We start from the raw sequence: 16,990 nt of genomic DNA on the forward strand, positions 1-16,990 counted from the left end.
CATTCAACGGGACACATACCATATTTTAATAGTTTAGGAACAGACGTCCTTATTTCCATGATGTAACATCTCTTGATTTGGTAGCAACCTTCACAACAGTTAGAAACTACCTTTCCAAATTTTACCAAGTGTAAGGTCTGCCTGTTTACAGTGTCTCAAAATGTAAGTTTTTAGTGTGGGCTGCCTTAGAGAGTTGTGAGGTGGTTTATGCTGTGTTTCCTCCTATCCTGTGGGGGCTAGTGAGCTAGCAGGATTCATGCTGTTTTGCTATGAATTGTCCCCTCTTCATGCTAACAGGTTATCATCATTTCTCAAACAACTTTTGCTGATGCATCTAGACTTTCTCTTGACTATGTCATTTGGTTAAGGAATAAAATCTAGGCTACCTTTCTTGTTATCCTGATGGAGTTTTGTCCTGTTGCTCTTGGAGTCCCCTGAGTCTGAGGACCATGAGTGTGGAAACAGTCACTTTCCATTTGTGGATGCTGAAATTGTAAGGGACCAGCTGTATCAGCTGAATGTTCACAAGTCCATGGGGCCTGATGGGTTTCATCCCAGAGTTCTGAAGGAGCTAGCAGATGTTATATCAGGATCCCTTCCATCTACCAATGGTCTTTTGAGTCTGGGGAGGTCCCTGCTGACTGGAAGTGAGCCAGTGTTATTCCAATTTACAAGAAAGACATGAGGGAAGACCCAGGGAAGTACAAACCTGTTAGACTAACCTCACTTCCTGGAAAAAATTATGGCAATTATACTGAGTACTATTGAAAGGTATTTACAGAATAATGCCGTCATCAGGCACAGTCAGCTTGGGTTCACAAATTGAAAGTCCTGTTTAACTAATTTGATATTCTTCTATGATAAGGTCACCTGCCTGGTGGATGAAGCGAAGGCAGTGGATGTGGTTTTTCTGGATTTTTTTAAGGCTTTTGATGCTGTCCCTCACAGCATCCTTCTGGACAAGTTGTCCAACTGTGGGATGAGCAGGTTCATGGTGTCCTGGGTGAAGAACTAGCTCAAGGGCAGAGCTCAAAGGGTTGTAGTAAACAGGGCTACATCTGGCTGGTGACCGGTCACCAGGGGTGTTCCTCAGGGTTCAATTCTAGGGTCAGTCCTGTTCAATATATTTATCAGCAATCTGGATGCAGAAGTTGTATGTACCTTTACCAAGTTTACTGATAATTCCAAACTAGCAGGTGCTGTTGACTGTCCTGAAGAACAGGAGGCCTTGCGGAGGGATCTAGTGCATTGGACTGTGATGAATGGGATGAAATCTAACAAGTTGAAATGCTGGATTCTGCACCTAGGACAGAGTAACACCAGGCTCAAATATAAAATGGGAGAGGAGTGGCTGGAGAGAAAGGGATCTGGGGGTGCTGATTGGCAGCAGGCTCAATGTAAGTCAGCAGTGAGCCCTGGCAACCAGGAGGGCAAATCCCATCCTGGGATGCATCAAAACACAGAAGAGCAAGTCAGTCAAAAGAGGTGATTGTCTGCTGTATTCAGCACTGGTGTGGCCTCACTTTGAGTGCTGTGTGCACTTCTGGGGCCCACAATTTAAGAAGGATGTGAAGGTCCTTGAATGCATCTGGAGAAGGGCAGCAAAGCTGGTGGAGGGGCTGAAAGGAATGTCCTTTGAGGAGCAGCTAAGGACTTCAGGCTTATCTAGTTTGGAGAAAAGGAGGCTGAGGGGCAACCTCATTTCTCTCTACAGCTTCCTGAGGAGGGGATGTCTTCTCCTTGGTATCCAGTGCCAGGATGCATGAGAATGATTCAAAGCTGTGCCAGAGGAGGCTTAGGCTGGACATCAGGAAGCATTTCATTACTGAGAGGGTGGTCAGACTCTGGAACACGTTCCTAGAACGAAGGTCTATGCCCCAAGCCTGTCAGTGTTTAAGAGGTATTTGGATGATGCCCTTAACATGTTTTAACTGTTGGTCAGCCCTGAATTGGTCAGGCAGTTGGACTAGATGATTGTTGTAGGTCCCTTCCAACTGAAAACATTCCACTCTATCAGAGAATGGTACTTAAAATGCCAAAGTGCATTCAACCATTTTTAATGGCTTGTTCTGCACTAATAGAGTATATGCATATATTAATTTATATATTCAGTATGTCATTTTTGGACAACCAAATAATTACTATTAAAACTGTGTATTTATATAGGGCCACTGCTCTACTAGGTGCTCCATATGTGTTTATAAAAAATGCATTGATAAGCATTTGATAAGATAGGGAATACATTTTATAGAGAATAGACAAAGCCATTATATTTCACATATTTTTTATTTTTCCCACTGTGATGTTTTTTGTTTTGCCTTTTCTCTGCATGCAGTTGACTTGGTTTGTATTCTGCACTGTAGGCTTAGAAGCAACACTAGAACAAATGGTGAAGGAATAGACAGAACATTTGACTGAAGTGATGAGCACCTACTTTTACATCACAAAACTGGAGGTTTACTTAAGCAATGTGAAAGTCAAGTCTTTCGGGGGTTGGGCATTATTTTTGTGTAATTTCCAAACATAACTGTATTGGGCTGTGGAACAAATTCCTGGGAATGCCTCTTCTGTTTCAACCCTTTGGCAGTCCAGGTCCTGTGAATGGGAAATGTTGATTGCAGAAGGCTTCTGATCTCCTGTTTGTTAACATAAAGGACATATCCTGCTCACAAAAGGACATTTGCTCATAAAATGACAAATACTTTTACTAATTCTTCCTTTTCCCATGTCTATGAATGCATATTTTTAAGAATGTATTCAGTAGCTATAAGCAGCGGAATTGGTTTCTATTCCAGTTTCTCCCAACATACTGGAAAGTAAACCAAAGTAGTGCAGGTGTAGAGCTAACAGCTCCTCTCTGCAATGTTTGGGGTTTTGGTTTTTTTGTTGGTTTTTTTTTTTTGTTGTTGTTGTTGTTTGTTTTGTTTTTTGTTTTTTAATATGGGGCACCTTAAAAAATAGATACACTTTATTTGGCAGCAGATATACCTAAATATGACATAAGATCTTCCGTAGTGTACTACCATTCTCTTAAATGCATGCCAACTTCATAGAGCTAACCTCCAAATATCACAGAGAGCATGCTGTGTGTCTGGTCCACACAGGAAGGGGACCAGCAGCAAGGAAATTATGTACATGTGTTGTTTCTCTTCTAGTCTTCTACAAAGTCTTAGTAAAGCAATGTAGGATTTTATGGAAATGATTACACTGTGCTAACTGCTGTCACCATTGTTAGGTCTTGAAAGCAGATCTGATGAAAGGACATCTGTCACACAGCTCCTCTTACAAAGGTAGAAAGCCCAGAGCATTTCACCACCAGCCAGAAAAGAGATGAAGGGAATATCTATGGGTCCCAGTGATGTATTTGTATCTGCTGCCGCTGTTGCACATGCTGCAGTGGACCTGCACTGGATGGTGTTGGAGGAGTTGGGGAGGAGGCTGGGGGAAAAGCTTAAGGAATAGTTTAAAACCTTCCTCTGAGTGTTCTGCTGATTTTCCTGCGGAAGAAATGAGTTGCTGATGTTGGCAATGAATAAACAAAGGGTGAAAGATCAGAAGTGTAACCTATTTATTGAAGCTTAATGTTTGTCTAAATGCAGCAGCACATTCTTGTGTGTTCATGATTTGAAATTATAGTAACCTTATTGAAATCTTGGGATATGAATATACAGGGCTTTCCAGTTGTTGAGAAAATGGGAATATTTGAAAAGCTTTAGCTCTGTGATATGTGCTTTAATATGCACCTAACAAAACTCATAGGATTCCCTAGCGAAATTTATGCTGTGGATTTGTGAAGGATAACAGTTCAAACTCCTAAATTATAAATTTGTAGACCTCCCTGAAACAAACTGGCAAGTTCTGCTCAATAAAGGAAGGTAATTAATCACTGCTGCTGTAAATGCACAGGTGTCTCTGAAGGGGTGAGACTTTGTAATTGCCACTTGGGAAATTTTGCACCTGGTGAACTTCCCTGTCAGCAGAGGGGTGGAAGGCAGTAAGCCTAGACCAGTCCTGTTGCGCAGGGAAACAGGCTACTGGGAAGCCTTGCCAAAGGTCTGAGCCTGCTGTGTCAGAAGGTGTTTTTGAGGAATTTCTCCTTTTGCAGTCATCAGGCAACTCATAAGTATAGATTTTCTGTAAAGTTTCTACAACTCTTAACATATGCTTTCTTCATCAGTAAGCTACCAATATTCAAAAGAACTTTAGTTTTCCCCTGTGGAGCATGTATTTCTTTTTTGTTATTCTTAACAAAGGTAGGTGCCTCTGAATCATTTACAGCTCTTGTTAAAAGCCTCTGAAATAGAAGTGAAGGACATAAAACACCAAAGGGGTGGACAAAGTGAATGAGGTGAGGAAGGTTCTACTTCCACCTAGTAAAGGGAACACTATACCACTGCTGTAGCACATGAGAAAAATGTGTGCATGAGGGCATGGTAGGGGGTGGGCCCAGTCCTGTCCTGGGGGAATCGATTCTAAAATAGGTAGAAAAGGCTTTCTGAGTAATGTTGGTCTCCACTGACTGCACTGTAGGAATCCTGTTGTTGGGTACAGGACACCATTTGGTCATTTTTTGAGGTGCTTGATTAGGTGGAGTGGTTTCAAAGCTCCAAACCGTGACACCAGACTTCAGCTCTTGAGAGATTCTTACACCTTCCATTGAACTGAAATAAAATCCCAGCCTTTATTCCCAGCAGAGAAAGTAGTTGGAAAGGCAAAGATACAGAGAGGTCTTCAGAGATATCCTGACTTTGAACAGCAGAGGGAAGTTTGATATTGACTGTGCTTTGCAACATCTTGTTTGATGGTTTACTGACTGCTTCTGTGCTGAATTCCTTAACTTCAGCAGATGACACTGACATGGGAGAGGGTGAGTTGTGTATTTTTCTTGAAGAAAATACCATCGTTGGTTAATGAAAAAGGGTGTTTCCATGGAACACCTGTAGCAACACAGAAACCTGTAAGCCAGATTCTTAACATACGCTGGTATAATTGTCAGCTTTAAAACTTAAATCAGAATCTGTCATAGATGTGTAATAACAGGAGGCAGTACTTCCTTGGTGTCATACTGATTACAGTGGGATGTAGAATAACTTTAGATAGTACCAAAACAAAATTTCTTTCACAACCTCTGAATTAGTAGAATACTAATGCTTGAAAAGGATAGCTAGAGCCTTTGTAATGTTTTAAATCTAAATAGATAGATTTTAAAATAAAATGGTCAGTTGCCTTAGTGTCAGCTGTGCCAGTTCCTCATTTGTTCATTATTATTTTGTTACTATAGTAATGTTAAATTTAAAAATCATTTGCAACATTAATTCCTGAGAGAGATCTTTGAATTACATTTAAATTTTTAACTTTTTCAAATACAGTTTTAGTAATCAAATTACTATGAAGTCTTTACCCACTTTTTGATAGAAAAATGTTTTCTTATGCGTAGATACATATTAACAAATACTTTGTCAAGTATTTGCAAATAATTTGATGTATTGTAATTTAATTATAGATTTAAGTTTGGAAACAGAATAATTGAATTGGTCTAGTAATAAATTAGTGAAACTAATCAGCTTTTGCAGTGGCAAGTTAGTGACTTGTAGAAAGCAACCCATGGGAGGGAAAAGAGCAGTTATCAATTGTGTTCCAAAACTGAAATTCCTGGATGATGAGCCAAGAAAAAGTATTTTGATTACCCTATCTGTTTCCTTGCATGATACAGACTTCGTAATTTTAATGAAATAGTTTATCTAGAAAGTAGCAAAACTAAATTTTTATTTGAAAATTACCAGGGATAGATAAATGTACAACTTGATGTTCCCTTGGTCTCAGACTAACTGAACATTCCCATCAATAGCCTTTCTTTTGCATTCACAGTTTGCTGTCAGAATTACATCATCTGTCTCTTAAGGTTTGCAGCTATTTCAAAGTCTTTGTGAACACAAATTTTTGTCTTATATTATCCTGCTACTGAAATAATACTAATTGTTGTAATATTCATTAAATAGCTTTTTCTTTCTGCCTTTCTGGTTTGTGGAAAAATAGCTGGCGCCTCTCTTGGGAGACAGTGCTTAATAATCTGTGTTCCTTTTCTTCAGTATGTAACTGAATTGTCTGATAGATGTTACCTGCTCAGTAGTACCAGTTAATAGGAATGCTCTGCATGTGTAAATAATTGTTATTCAAAACTACAATTACAATATGTGTAGAAGCCCAGGGGTCCATAATTATTTTTTTCAGTGTGCTTGGTTGAACTCAGCTCTAAAACTGCTGCTTTCTGGAAACAGCTAACTCTTCTGCACAGCATTTCTTCACTGCAGTCTCTTGCACCATAGAGACTGGGCCTGGGACGACATCTTGATAAAGTAATCTGTCAGATCAGTTGTATCATATTTCCTTCCTAGAACTGTAAATCAGTCCTAGTCAATCCCAATATACATAGAATGATTTTTAAGAGTGTGGTAAAATTAGGAGACCTCTTTGGCACACTGCTGTACTGCAGTTCATGTGTTACTGTTTCTAATTCCATTTAATGTTTTCAAAAATTAATAAAAAAATTAAAAATTGTTCGGTTAGTTATACCTAGATAGAACCTGAAGAATTAAAATAACTGATGTTTCAAAAAAAACAAAATTATTGATGAAGTTTGAGGAATTATATTGAAAATAAGATCTCTTAACTTAAATCAGCATTCCAGCAGGTCCTTATTTTTCTGGGCACTGTAAAAATGCTTGGGATACAATCCAAAATCAAATTCAAAACAGGAGATTTTTCTATTGAGTACATGGTCTGTGGGAGAGAAAACCTGCAACCAGAACAGAAGCTTCAAAGGATGGGAGGGCGGTGAGGGGCCTTGCCCAAATCCAGACACTGGCAGAGAGGAGAGGGGAGCCCCAGCCCCCCAGCACAGGCGCCCACCTGAGCCCGCAGGCAGCCATCGCTGGCACACTTGTGTTCGGATGCCCGTATCACACAGAGCTGTTGTCACGGTAAGTGTCGGAGCCATTCAGCACAAGCTGTGGCTCACGGTGCCCGCTGGCACACAACGGGATCCTGCTCCTGCTGTTACTGTGGTATTGTATATTGATGGCACTCCACAAAGGCCCTTGTGACTTGCTGAGTTGTTCCTTGCAATGCTCCCTGTTCCCAAGTGTCATGCGCAGGCAGAGCAAGATTGTCATCCATGTCCCCCAGGCCTCGGCTGACAGCTTTCACAGCTGTCCTGCACTGAGCAGCCAGTCCATCTTCCTCAAGAGATACCAGTCACAGCAATAATGTGGAAGAAAGTGTGACCCGGGAAAAAACACCACATCTGTTAACTATCTGATGACATCACCTGTACCAGCACTTGTGCGAAGGAAGGGTGGGGGGCACGGGGCAGGGCATGGTAGGGTATTGGGTTTGTTTTGGTGTGGGGTTTTTTGCTTGGTTTGTGTTGTTTATTGTTTTCCACCTTGCTGGAGAGAAATCTGTTTTAATACTGTAATATAATTTATGTGGTGAGAAATGAAAGGCAGGATTTCAATGGAATCACCCTGAAAACATCCATTTCACACTGAGGTTTCACTGTGAAGGAGTCAGAAGACCTCTCTGGCTTTGGGAGCCTTGCTGCCCAGACTTTGGGCAGGTGGGGATGCATTACTCGTAGAGACATGACTGAAGGGTGAGAAGGAACCGGGGCAGTGGATCCTTCCTGGCTGCTCGTGGAGGGATGATCCCTGTGCACATTTCACAACCCACTGAAGGGATTCCCCTGGCTTGAGGCGACATGGGTGTGCGCTGCTGATGACTGGAAACTGTAATCCTCATCCAGAGAGGTGGAGAACAGGGGTGTGTGAAGTGGAACTGCAGTGAGAGAAGTGGGAGTGCGTGGGTAACACTTTGGGGGGCAATTTTTTAATCCTAACCCTCACAAAAAATTAGAAATTATTGCTACATCTAGTTTCCCTTTGTTTAGCTATCCATGGTATCCTGAATAAGGAAGATCGTGTTTTAATAGAGCAAAAGTTGTTAGGTGTTTGTATGGTGAATGAAAAGAGAAAATCTGGACTTCTGACAGAGCTAGAAGCTAAACAGAAGTCACAGCTGGAGGGAAAGGTCAAAAGTTAAGGTGTGCTGGTGGCCATTTCCAAAGAGATGTTTAAACAAGTTGGTTCCTTTGAGTAAGTTTCAGCATCTGAGGACATGTTTTGCTGTCAGTCAGTCCACTGTAAATCTGGAGCTTTATGGAGTTTTTCTGTGCTCCTGTCAGTGCAACTGAGAGTAAACTTTGGTTCTGGTTACATCCACCTAGAACAAGCTGCAGCTTGCCTTATTCACAGAAGAATTCCTTTTGACTTCATAAAGTTTTTCATGAGTTGGGACATCTGGATTTGGTACAGTAATACTTAAAATTGCAATGTTGCTGTAAACACTAGGATGTTTACAGAAATGAGAGACAAATCAGACCCCTGCTAACTATTTAATGGGAGCATAGGGTTTCTTCCAAGAAAAACATCTGAGCCCTCTAGGGCAGCATCTGCTCCCAGTGTTCTCTTCTGCAGGATGATTAAAATTAGCTTCCCTGGATTCCTGTATAAAACTGTCAGCTTGAGAATTTCCTCTGCCTCGCAATTGCTAATTGCACTAATTCTCTTAAGTGTCAGTGAAACTGTAATGGGCGCTGAGCAGCTGTCTCCCATCCATTGTGAGTTTCAGCCTCAGTCTGCCCGAGCCAGGGCACGCATCGTTTGATAATTCAACGCTCAGCCTCTGTTCCAAGTGAACAGAAAGTGAGCTACTATGAAAACTGAGGATGAAGATGATGAATATTTAGAAAGGGAGAACTGTCTCTTAGAGACCTTTCCCTTGTATCTAGGTCTAAGTTTTGGAGACTTTCCGAGTTAGACACACTGTATGGTTGCATTTCTGTTTCTCAGACCCCTTCTTAAATACAAATCGTCCATTGAAAATAGAAACTGATTTAGCCTATTTTTCTACCTCCTCACGATGCACTCCAGCATGCAAATTTAAAATGGATAGCCACCATGACAATTTGGAAGATAATTAGTACATAAAAACCTTCACGAGCTCCTTTCGTTACAGTGAGAACTGGTCATAAACCGGTAGGAATTTACCGTCTGCAATGTGGCAAAAGCATTTGCAGCTCTCTGTGCCAGAGGTTAGCTGGCAGCGAGAGGGAACTGCTGCTGCTGAGGTGGAATTAACTGGCTGCAGCTTACATAGATTGGTCAGGTTGATGCTAAGCTGGTGACTCAGTGGTAAACAGAGAACCAGGGCTCTCCCTGTGCAAACCCTGCAAGCAGAAGAAATACTCTTCCCCTCATTTTGCAAAATACCAGAGGTTTTATGAACGACTGCAAAGGTCATATAGAAAGCACAAGGTTTTCCTCACCCTGGCTGGTATAATTAAAATGCTTCCTGACACAATTGCCGCCTTGGGATCTTAGCACCAGCCTTGAGCTTGAGATGTTGCTGAAGCTCTGTCCCTCATTTACCAGACGGGGAAGGATGGTAGTACTTACGAATGCTGTTTTCAGCAACCCTACTGGCATGGCTTCACTTGATCTGTGGTTTCACTGAGCCCCAGTGGATGAGTCACATGTGAGTAAAAATCTCCTGTGGCTGGAGATCGTCTCTTCACGCCATCAAATGGATTTGCCATAACGGCAATGTGAAGCTGAATATCATCTGTCTGTTACTAATGCAATACTCAGTATTTCCTTGTTACTTTTCCTGGACATTTCATATATACATTAAAGGAGGGGAAAGGCACAGCAGGACCTTCCTCTATCGAATAATTTTTCAGCTTGAGGACTGCTCTTCCTGCGTTGCCAACAGGAGGAGAGTACTCCAGCCTTCTCTGGAAACATTTGTATGTCACTGCTCCAGTGCTTCAGGAGCTGTTTTTCAGATCAGGTCCTCTGGTACTGAGCCATGAGTTGCCTTGCTGCCAGTTCACCTGCAAAACAGGGTGAGCTGTGCACAGGAAGAGGATATTTCAGGGCTGTTGTGTACTGATGTGGAATGGTGCCAAGCCATCACCTGGTGTCAGAGTAGACACCTCCAGAGCCTTCTGGCTCCAGCAGACTTACTGGACAGTTCATCAAAATGAGAGTTTCATACCGAGGGGCAGGAATGCCTCTTCAGTATCACAGTCTGTGATAAACATTGCTCCCTTCCCTGTCTTATCCAAAGATGTTAGTACTTGCAAACTTTCTGGGTCTCTTGGTATCTATGCATGTACTCAAGCTGGACTTTGCACTGAAAACAACTTGTAAGTGGCACACACTACCTTCAGCACCAAGAGGGTCATTGCAAGGAAGAACTTGAAAAATGAGCTATGCTTTCCCTAATACAAACTCCACGTTAGGATATGTTCCTTCCTCTGTTTGCTAACATCTGAGCAGAAGGGTCCTACATCTGATGGGAAAAACAAAGGATACACCTTTCCGTTCCTGTCTCCTTTCTGAGGACACTGTGTCCCTGTGCTGGGCACAGATGTGAGGAAAGAGGGTCCAACTCTTGCACACCAGACACAAACATTCTGGTTCTCCACAGGCCAATTTCCAGTTCCCCAGAATCTATATTTAGCAGTGCTAATGAAACTGAAAATAAACACCTTGGGTTACATTTAACAGATGCTTTTTTTTTTTTTCCCTTTATTTGTTAACCATTTCTCAGGTTGCTGCACATGTTCCCTCATTTGAATTCCAGTGCCACATGACAGCTGAGCTGTTCCTTGGTCAGCTGCTGGTCTCAACCTTAACTCTGCACTGTGTCTGTGCACTGTGGTAAGCTCAAAGAGAGGAACCTGTGGCATTACTAATACCAGAGCATAGGGTGGGCTTGAATTCTTGCTCAGTTTTCACTTGGAGTATTGTTCTCAAGAAGGGATTGGCATCGGAGTGATTTTCATTGCTTCTATTTAATGTGATATAATTTATTAAGGAACTTGTTGGTAGGTGGCTTGCGTAAAGAAAAAGAAGACATCAGGGCCTAATAGTTACTTAAATTATTTCTCAAAGAAAGTTTTTCAAGCTTGCACTGTATTTCACAACTTAAAACCTGGCCTATATTAAAGAAAAAAGATACAGTAAGAATTGCTTTCATGATGGAAGTCATTTGTTATCATGTATAAAAGGTTTATTGTATCTCTATTGCTACTAGTGGAAAAGGCACTGGACTGGTTCCTAATTTCAGTGGTCATTAACTACCATGGTGTGATAAGGTGTGAGGCAGTAATTACTGGTTTTCTGGCCTATTGTTTCCGTGATCTCTGAGTTAGGAAACTGATAAATTAGGTTAGAGCTTGATAAGATTTCATGAAGATGATCTGAGACACCTACTCAAGCAACCAGGGATGAAAGCTTCTAAACTAAGCTTTGTCCCCTGAGATGTCCATGCCCACTGCATTCATTTCCTTGAATGGCAAGGACTGCCAAGAAGCCAGCAAAACAGCCCAAGGAACATCCCTATGAATTGCCAACTGCTTTCCTCAAGGGGTGCATGTTATACTAGCGCTGAGGGCCAGGCATGTACAGATTTTAAATACCTATTACCTATGCAGAACAAGACTTCATCAAAGTCCACACTTGAGCTACAAAGAGATTGGTCCAAACATGATCCAAAGAGAACAAATTTCTTCCTAAAAATAAAACCTGTATATGAGCTGGACTTGTTCTATACTATATATATCACACATAATTAGGAGCTTAAGGCATGACCGGTAAGTTGAGAGCAGAGTTGTTACACTACTCCTGTTTCTATAGCTGACCTGGGATTTCTGGGCATAATATACTTTAAATACGATATCCAGTTTCTGTACATGTAATTTTCCTTTGAGAGTGCTAGTCTAAATGCCTCCTATATCCCATGGGCCAAGTTCTTTACTTCACAGTGCACCATGGGATTTCTGGGAAAGCTTTCAGTGGGTGGCAGGAGGTATATCACAGGGAAGTAAAATACACAGAATAGAGTGGAAGCATGAAAAGTCTGAAGAAAACATTCCCAAGGCACTCTGGCTGCTTACTGGAGCACAATTCTATGTCAAACTGACTTGAAATTAAAAAAAATAATAATTCTTAAATATCAAAATATTTGTTTTTTACATTTTTTAATCAGCATTTTCAAACCCCTTCCATTTTATAGAGGAGTTACTATTTCCTGTTCAGGATGAAGATAAAGATCAAAGTATTAGGAAATTATGGAAAGGGACATTCTGACTTTTTTTTCCCTTAGCTGTACTTATTTCATTGTACCTTTTGTGACTGAACCTCAGAATAATTGTATTTCCACATACAATTTAGTCCAGCCATTTATCTTTAGGTAGAAGGGATTTTGTTAAAACTGAATTAGGCTTTAATATGATGAAGAATCAAACTGGACTAGGCTGTATAAACTCAAATGCAGAAATCAATTAAAACCTTTTTCTGTACCAAGGACCTGACTTGAGATGGAGGTTCCAAATACCTTTTTTCTCAAAAAGAATCCTCTGATTCTAGTAAGTACTCACCCACATTAAACAAATAGAGTATCTTTATGCCTTCAACTGTGGGTTTTTTTTTCCTTGTAACCAGCATTATTTTATTTGATCTCAGTGACAATTACATATTCCTGTAGTCAGGCTCACTGTAATAATGTACAACTTGCTGAATGTGGACAGACAGATAATGCTAGAGTATGGATGTCATGTGCCCCTGCAGCACAGTGGGCTCTCTAGATTTCATCCGAATTTAGATGTCTCACTAGACGTCTCCATGTCAAAAGAAAGAGCAGAAATGATAAATAATTTTCTCTTTAATTCTTTCTAATCTTTCCTCCCTTTCAGTAGTAGAGAAAACATAAATTGTTGGTGGTAGCACAAAGAGACAACTCCAGGCTATCAACGTGGTGAAAGGCCAGAACAGGTTAGAACAAAATCAACAAAACAGCATCCATCCTGTCACTTTCCTGAATTCAGCTGCAAATCTCTTCAGCTTAATGTTGTCTGATCATCTCAAGGACTTCACAGGAATTTTGATGAATAACATGTTAAAAAAAAATTAAAATCATTACTTTAAATATAAGAGAGCCTGCAATAAAACACTGGTCCTACTGTAGTTCTATTAATATTTCCAAAAGAGTAAAATCTGCTTTGCAATTCCTGCACTTGAATATTTCGTCTCTTTTCTCTTACTTTCACATGAACAGACACAATCTTTACATCCTGTATCACAAGCAATACAAAATTACACATGGCTCAGTTTGTCATGTGAAAAGCCTTTTTTGTCCTATCTACTGAGTCAAATGAAAATGTGATGGTAGGTTAAAGGCTTCTATTTTCCCACTTTACTATGTATTTTGCAAGAGACTTGCATTCCTGTTGACTGCCTACAGCCAGCAGCATACTTGCATTTGACTTGCATTTTGACTTGACTTGCAGTGACTTGCATTTCAGGGTTCAAGAAGAGATAATGCTGAAAAGAACACAAATATGGTAAAATCTGATTGTTCTTTGCATGCATTTTTCTGGAGCTGGATAGTAAACACCTACATGGTGTTTCCTATCTCTACATGGTGTTTACTGTTGTGCTTTGATGTAGTGCTGTATAATTTATTATTCTCTCAGCCCATTAACCACATATAGTTGAAAAATGAAATTTTGTGTGGTAAGAGGGGCAGAAATACACAACTTTCTGTTGAATTTTGCAATGTGTTTCAGTCAAAACCATGGAGAACAGAATTATGAAAATACTGAAATACTGTGATTTGACATTTTAATGACGTGTTTCATGTTGGAAAAATAAAAACATTATTTAAATGCCTTCAGAAAAAAATATGTTAGTTGGCTTTAAAATCACATTTCTCATTTTGCAGTTAACCTAAGGGAAAAAGTGAACGTTTAAATTGATTCAAAATGTTCTTGTTTGTTGGTCTGCTTGTTTTATCAGAGATAAAAATCAATTTCATTTATTTCCAAACAAATTTTTTTCGTTGTTTTCTTTAAGTTCGGCAATTGACTCAAAAAAAGTCTTTATTTGTCCAAACATGTTTACAACATTTAAGTTATCAGAAATGTCATCTGTTATGTAAGAAAACTGTTTTGCAGCATAAATCAAACAGTAAAAGAGGAGCAAGGTTTATACTGGAGTTTCCTAAATCAATCTCAGAGGATTTTATTACGGTTGCCTTCCAGCTCAGATGATCCAGGCAGACGATTAGACATGAGAAATTTGCCCCTCGTGATTCAACAGCAAAACTCTGCAAGAAAATATCCCAGTGCTTCTGCCTGCATTACTCCAGAGCTGTGTACAGAGCCTAAATGGGAGCTCCACTCAGCTACCAAACAAATTCTGAGTAAATGGGGATATAGATCTCCTGTTATTTAGCGTCTCCATCAGCACAGCTCCTAGCTGTCAACTGTGCGTCCTGTGGGTCTGCAAGCCAGAGCTCTCCGTGCTGTGGTTGAGAATTTGATTCCAAGAAAAGAACTAAGCACCCATTTTGAGATTTTTGGACCTATGTTCTTTCTGCTGTAGTGTACAGCTAAAATTAATAGCTCCTTTTTTACTGTATTCTTTAGAAATGAAATGTTTGATTTCAGAGCCTGAAATATGTGTATATAAGGTAATGACCATCTAGCTATTAAATGAGCTGATACTAGTATGCAACAAGCTGCTAAAAATTATCGCTTCACTCTAGATCTCTGATTTATACCTGAACAACCCTGAATGACATAGTACTGAAAAAGGAAATGTTTACGTGTTCAGCATTAAAACCAAGTTGACAGTCTGCAGAAGTAGAGTGGTAATATGTGCAATGGCCTGCTGTTGAAAAGGAACCTTTTTTCCCCCCTAAACACCATGTCTGTTTCTTCTACTGTTGCAGCTGGGGTGGCTTAAACTACAGAATAGCACACGTGTTTGACAATGCAGCACAGAGTTGTGTGTTTTCTCTGTCTTTTGTTGCTGATGATGCCCTGTATTAGTTTCTTATTATTCACTCGAACATGCGTGAGGACTGCTGATGTTTCCAGAAAATTTTATGACCATGAAGAGTTTGCATAAACTTAATGCATCATTTGAATAACTAATATCATTAGTAAGATATTAGAAGCATTAGGCAATGAAAGCAAGTATGCCTATTCTGCAAGACTATATTTTCTTTAAAAGACTGACAGACACTAAGCAAAAAGCTGATGTTGCTCAAAGTCCATGGGAATAGATCTTTGTAGAGACAAGAACAAAAACTTGCTATATGTGCAGTTTCAGAATATACATTAAAGAAAGAATCTCACAGCCATAAAAAGGCCAAATTCAGAAGATTTACCATAGGTGTAACTTAAGAAGAAAAATCAAACAAGGCAAAGCAGCTTTCTCCACTTACATTCCTTGGATAATAATTATAATTTGCAATGTGAACTAATGAAATATTAAAAAAAAAAAAAAATCAGGATAAAGAGATGTGTGTGTTGGAGAAAAGAAGAGAAAACCATTTTCCCAGAAGGCAGGGCATTCTGCATGTGGAAGGAAGGGGCATGTGAGGCTGCCTGACTTTTAGGTTTTAAACACCTATCACCAAAAAGGTGATGTGTACTTTTGGCTCCACGACTTTACACAATGTGAGTTTAAGCATGTCTGGCACCAACTCTTAGGGGGAAATTACTTTAATGAATGTTCATTTTCTCCTCTTAAGCTGCTCTGCTTTGAGAGCTAACAAAGCCTGGCTCCTTACGGATTTGCATGTCACCTCCTGCCTCCACTCCACTGTAGCACCAGCCTCTTTCAATGCTACCACCACAAAGTTTTATTTCCTTTCAGGTTTTCTGGAGCATCTACCTTCTGCCAAGCATTTGGAGAATCCTCCCAGACCCCCTGGGCTGAAGGTCCATCTGGTCCCAGCTTCTGTTGAAAGCTGGTGCTTTTCCAGAACCTCATCACGCCAAGCCTGGAGTGTTCCCTCCCCTAGACACTCACACAGTGATATCCCTCGCTCTCCCTCACATCCCTTTTGGTCCTTCACCAGCCCCTCCACACATTCACCACCCACCCCACCATGGTCTGCGTCAGGGTGGGAGGAAGCCTGGGGCCAGTGAGTCACATCTTCATTGGGCCAACATGCCAATGGGGCTGCCAGCAGCCTACTTCCAGGGAGGAAAAGGGAAAGGAGAGGCACGGCCCTTCTCCCTCTCAGCACTGGCAGCACTTCCCTTCTCCATCTGGGTGTTGTTTTACACGTGACGTGTGTGAAACCTTACTGTCCCTGGGAACTACACTTCTATCAAATGTGCTGAGGGTGGGCTGTAGGCTCAAAAGCTGTCGGATGGTGCGGTGCTCTACACTAAACTCCCTAAGGCTCCTGTCTGTGTCTGGGTGCCTCATTGCAACGTACTGAAGTGCCCGCTCAGATGTACTAAGGTGAGAGCAAAAGCAAGCCTGGAGCTCATGCATAAGGTCCCCATCAAACCACCCCATTCCAAAAACCAGTCTCTGTTTGCAGAGCTACGGCTCAGCCGTGCATTAAGGCTGGGAACCCTCAAGGACAGAGCAGGCTGTCGGCAGCTGGTGTAGTGCATGACTTGGGAGAGGAGAGATCTGTCTTTGCATCTCGGTGCTAACAAAATACCATAATTGTTATTAATGATGATTGCTTTTAATAGAGCTGTGTGGTGCACAATGATAGAAATGCTCCCATTGTGAAGGTTTGTATAAACAGCAACTGCTGACAAGTCTCCTGGTCTCCTAATATTTCCCTATTAACTTCTGACTTCTGATGATGCAAATGTTGTCTTCACAAACACAGTACAGTGTAGCTTCTCCAATATAGTTGCAAGAACCTTTATTAATATTGCATTTGCTTGTCAATACCCTATTAATTACATGGCACAACAGCCTGACAGGGAGAATAAAATCTGTGTTGACATCAGGTAATTTTAATTTTCATCTTTACTGGAGTTAATAAACTGCTCTGTTTAAATATCCACAAAGAGAACCAGCAAAATTAAGCCCAGGGATGTTCC

Source organism: Athene cunicularia (genome assembly GCF_003259725.1).
Source record: "Athene cunicularia isolate RWA chromosome 3 unlocalized genomic scaffold, athCun1 chr3_part1, whole genome shotgun sequence".
Taxonomy (NCBI): Eukaryota; Metazoa; Chordata; class Aves; order Strigiformes; family Strigidae; genus Athene; species Athene cunicularia.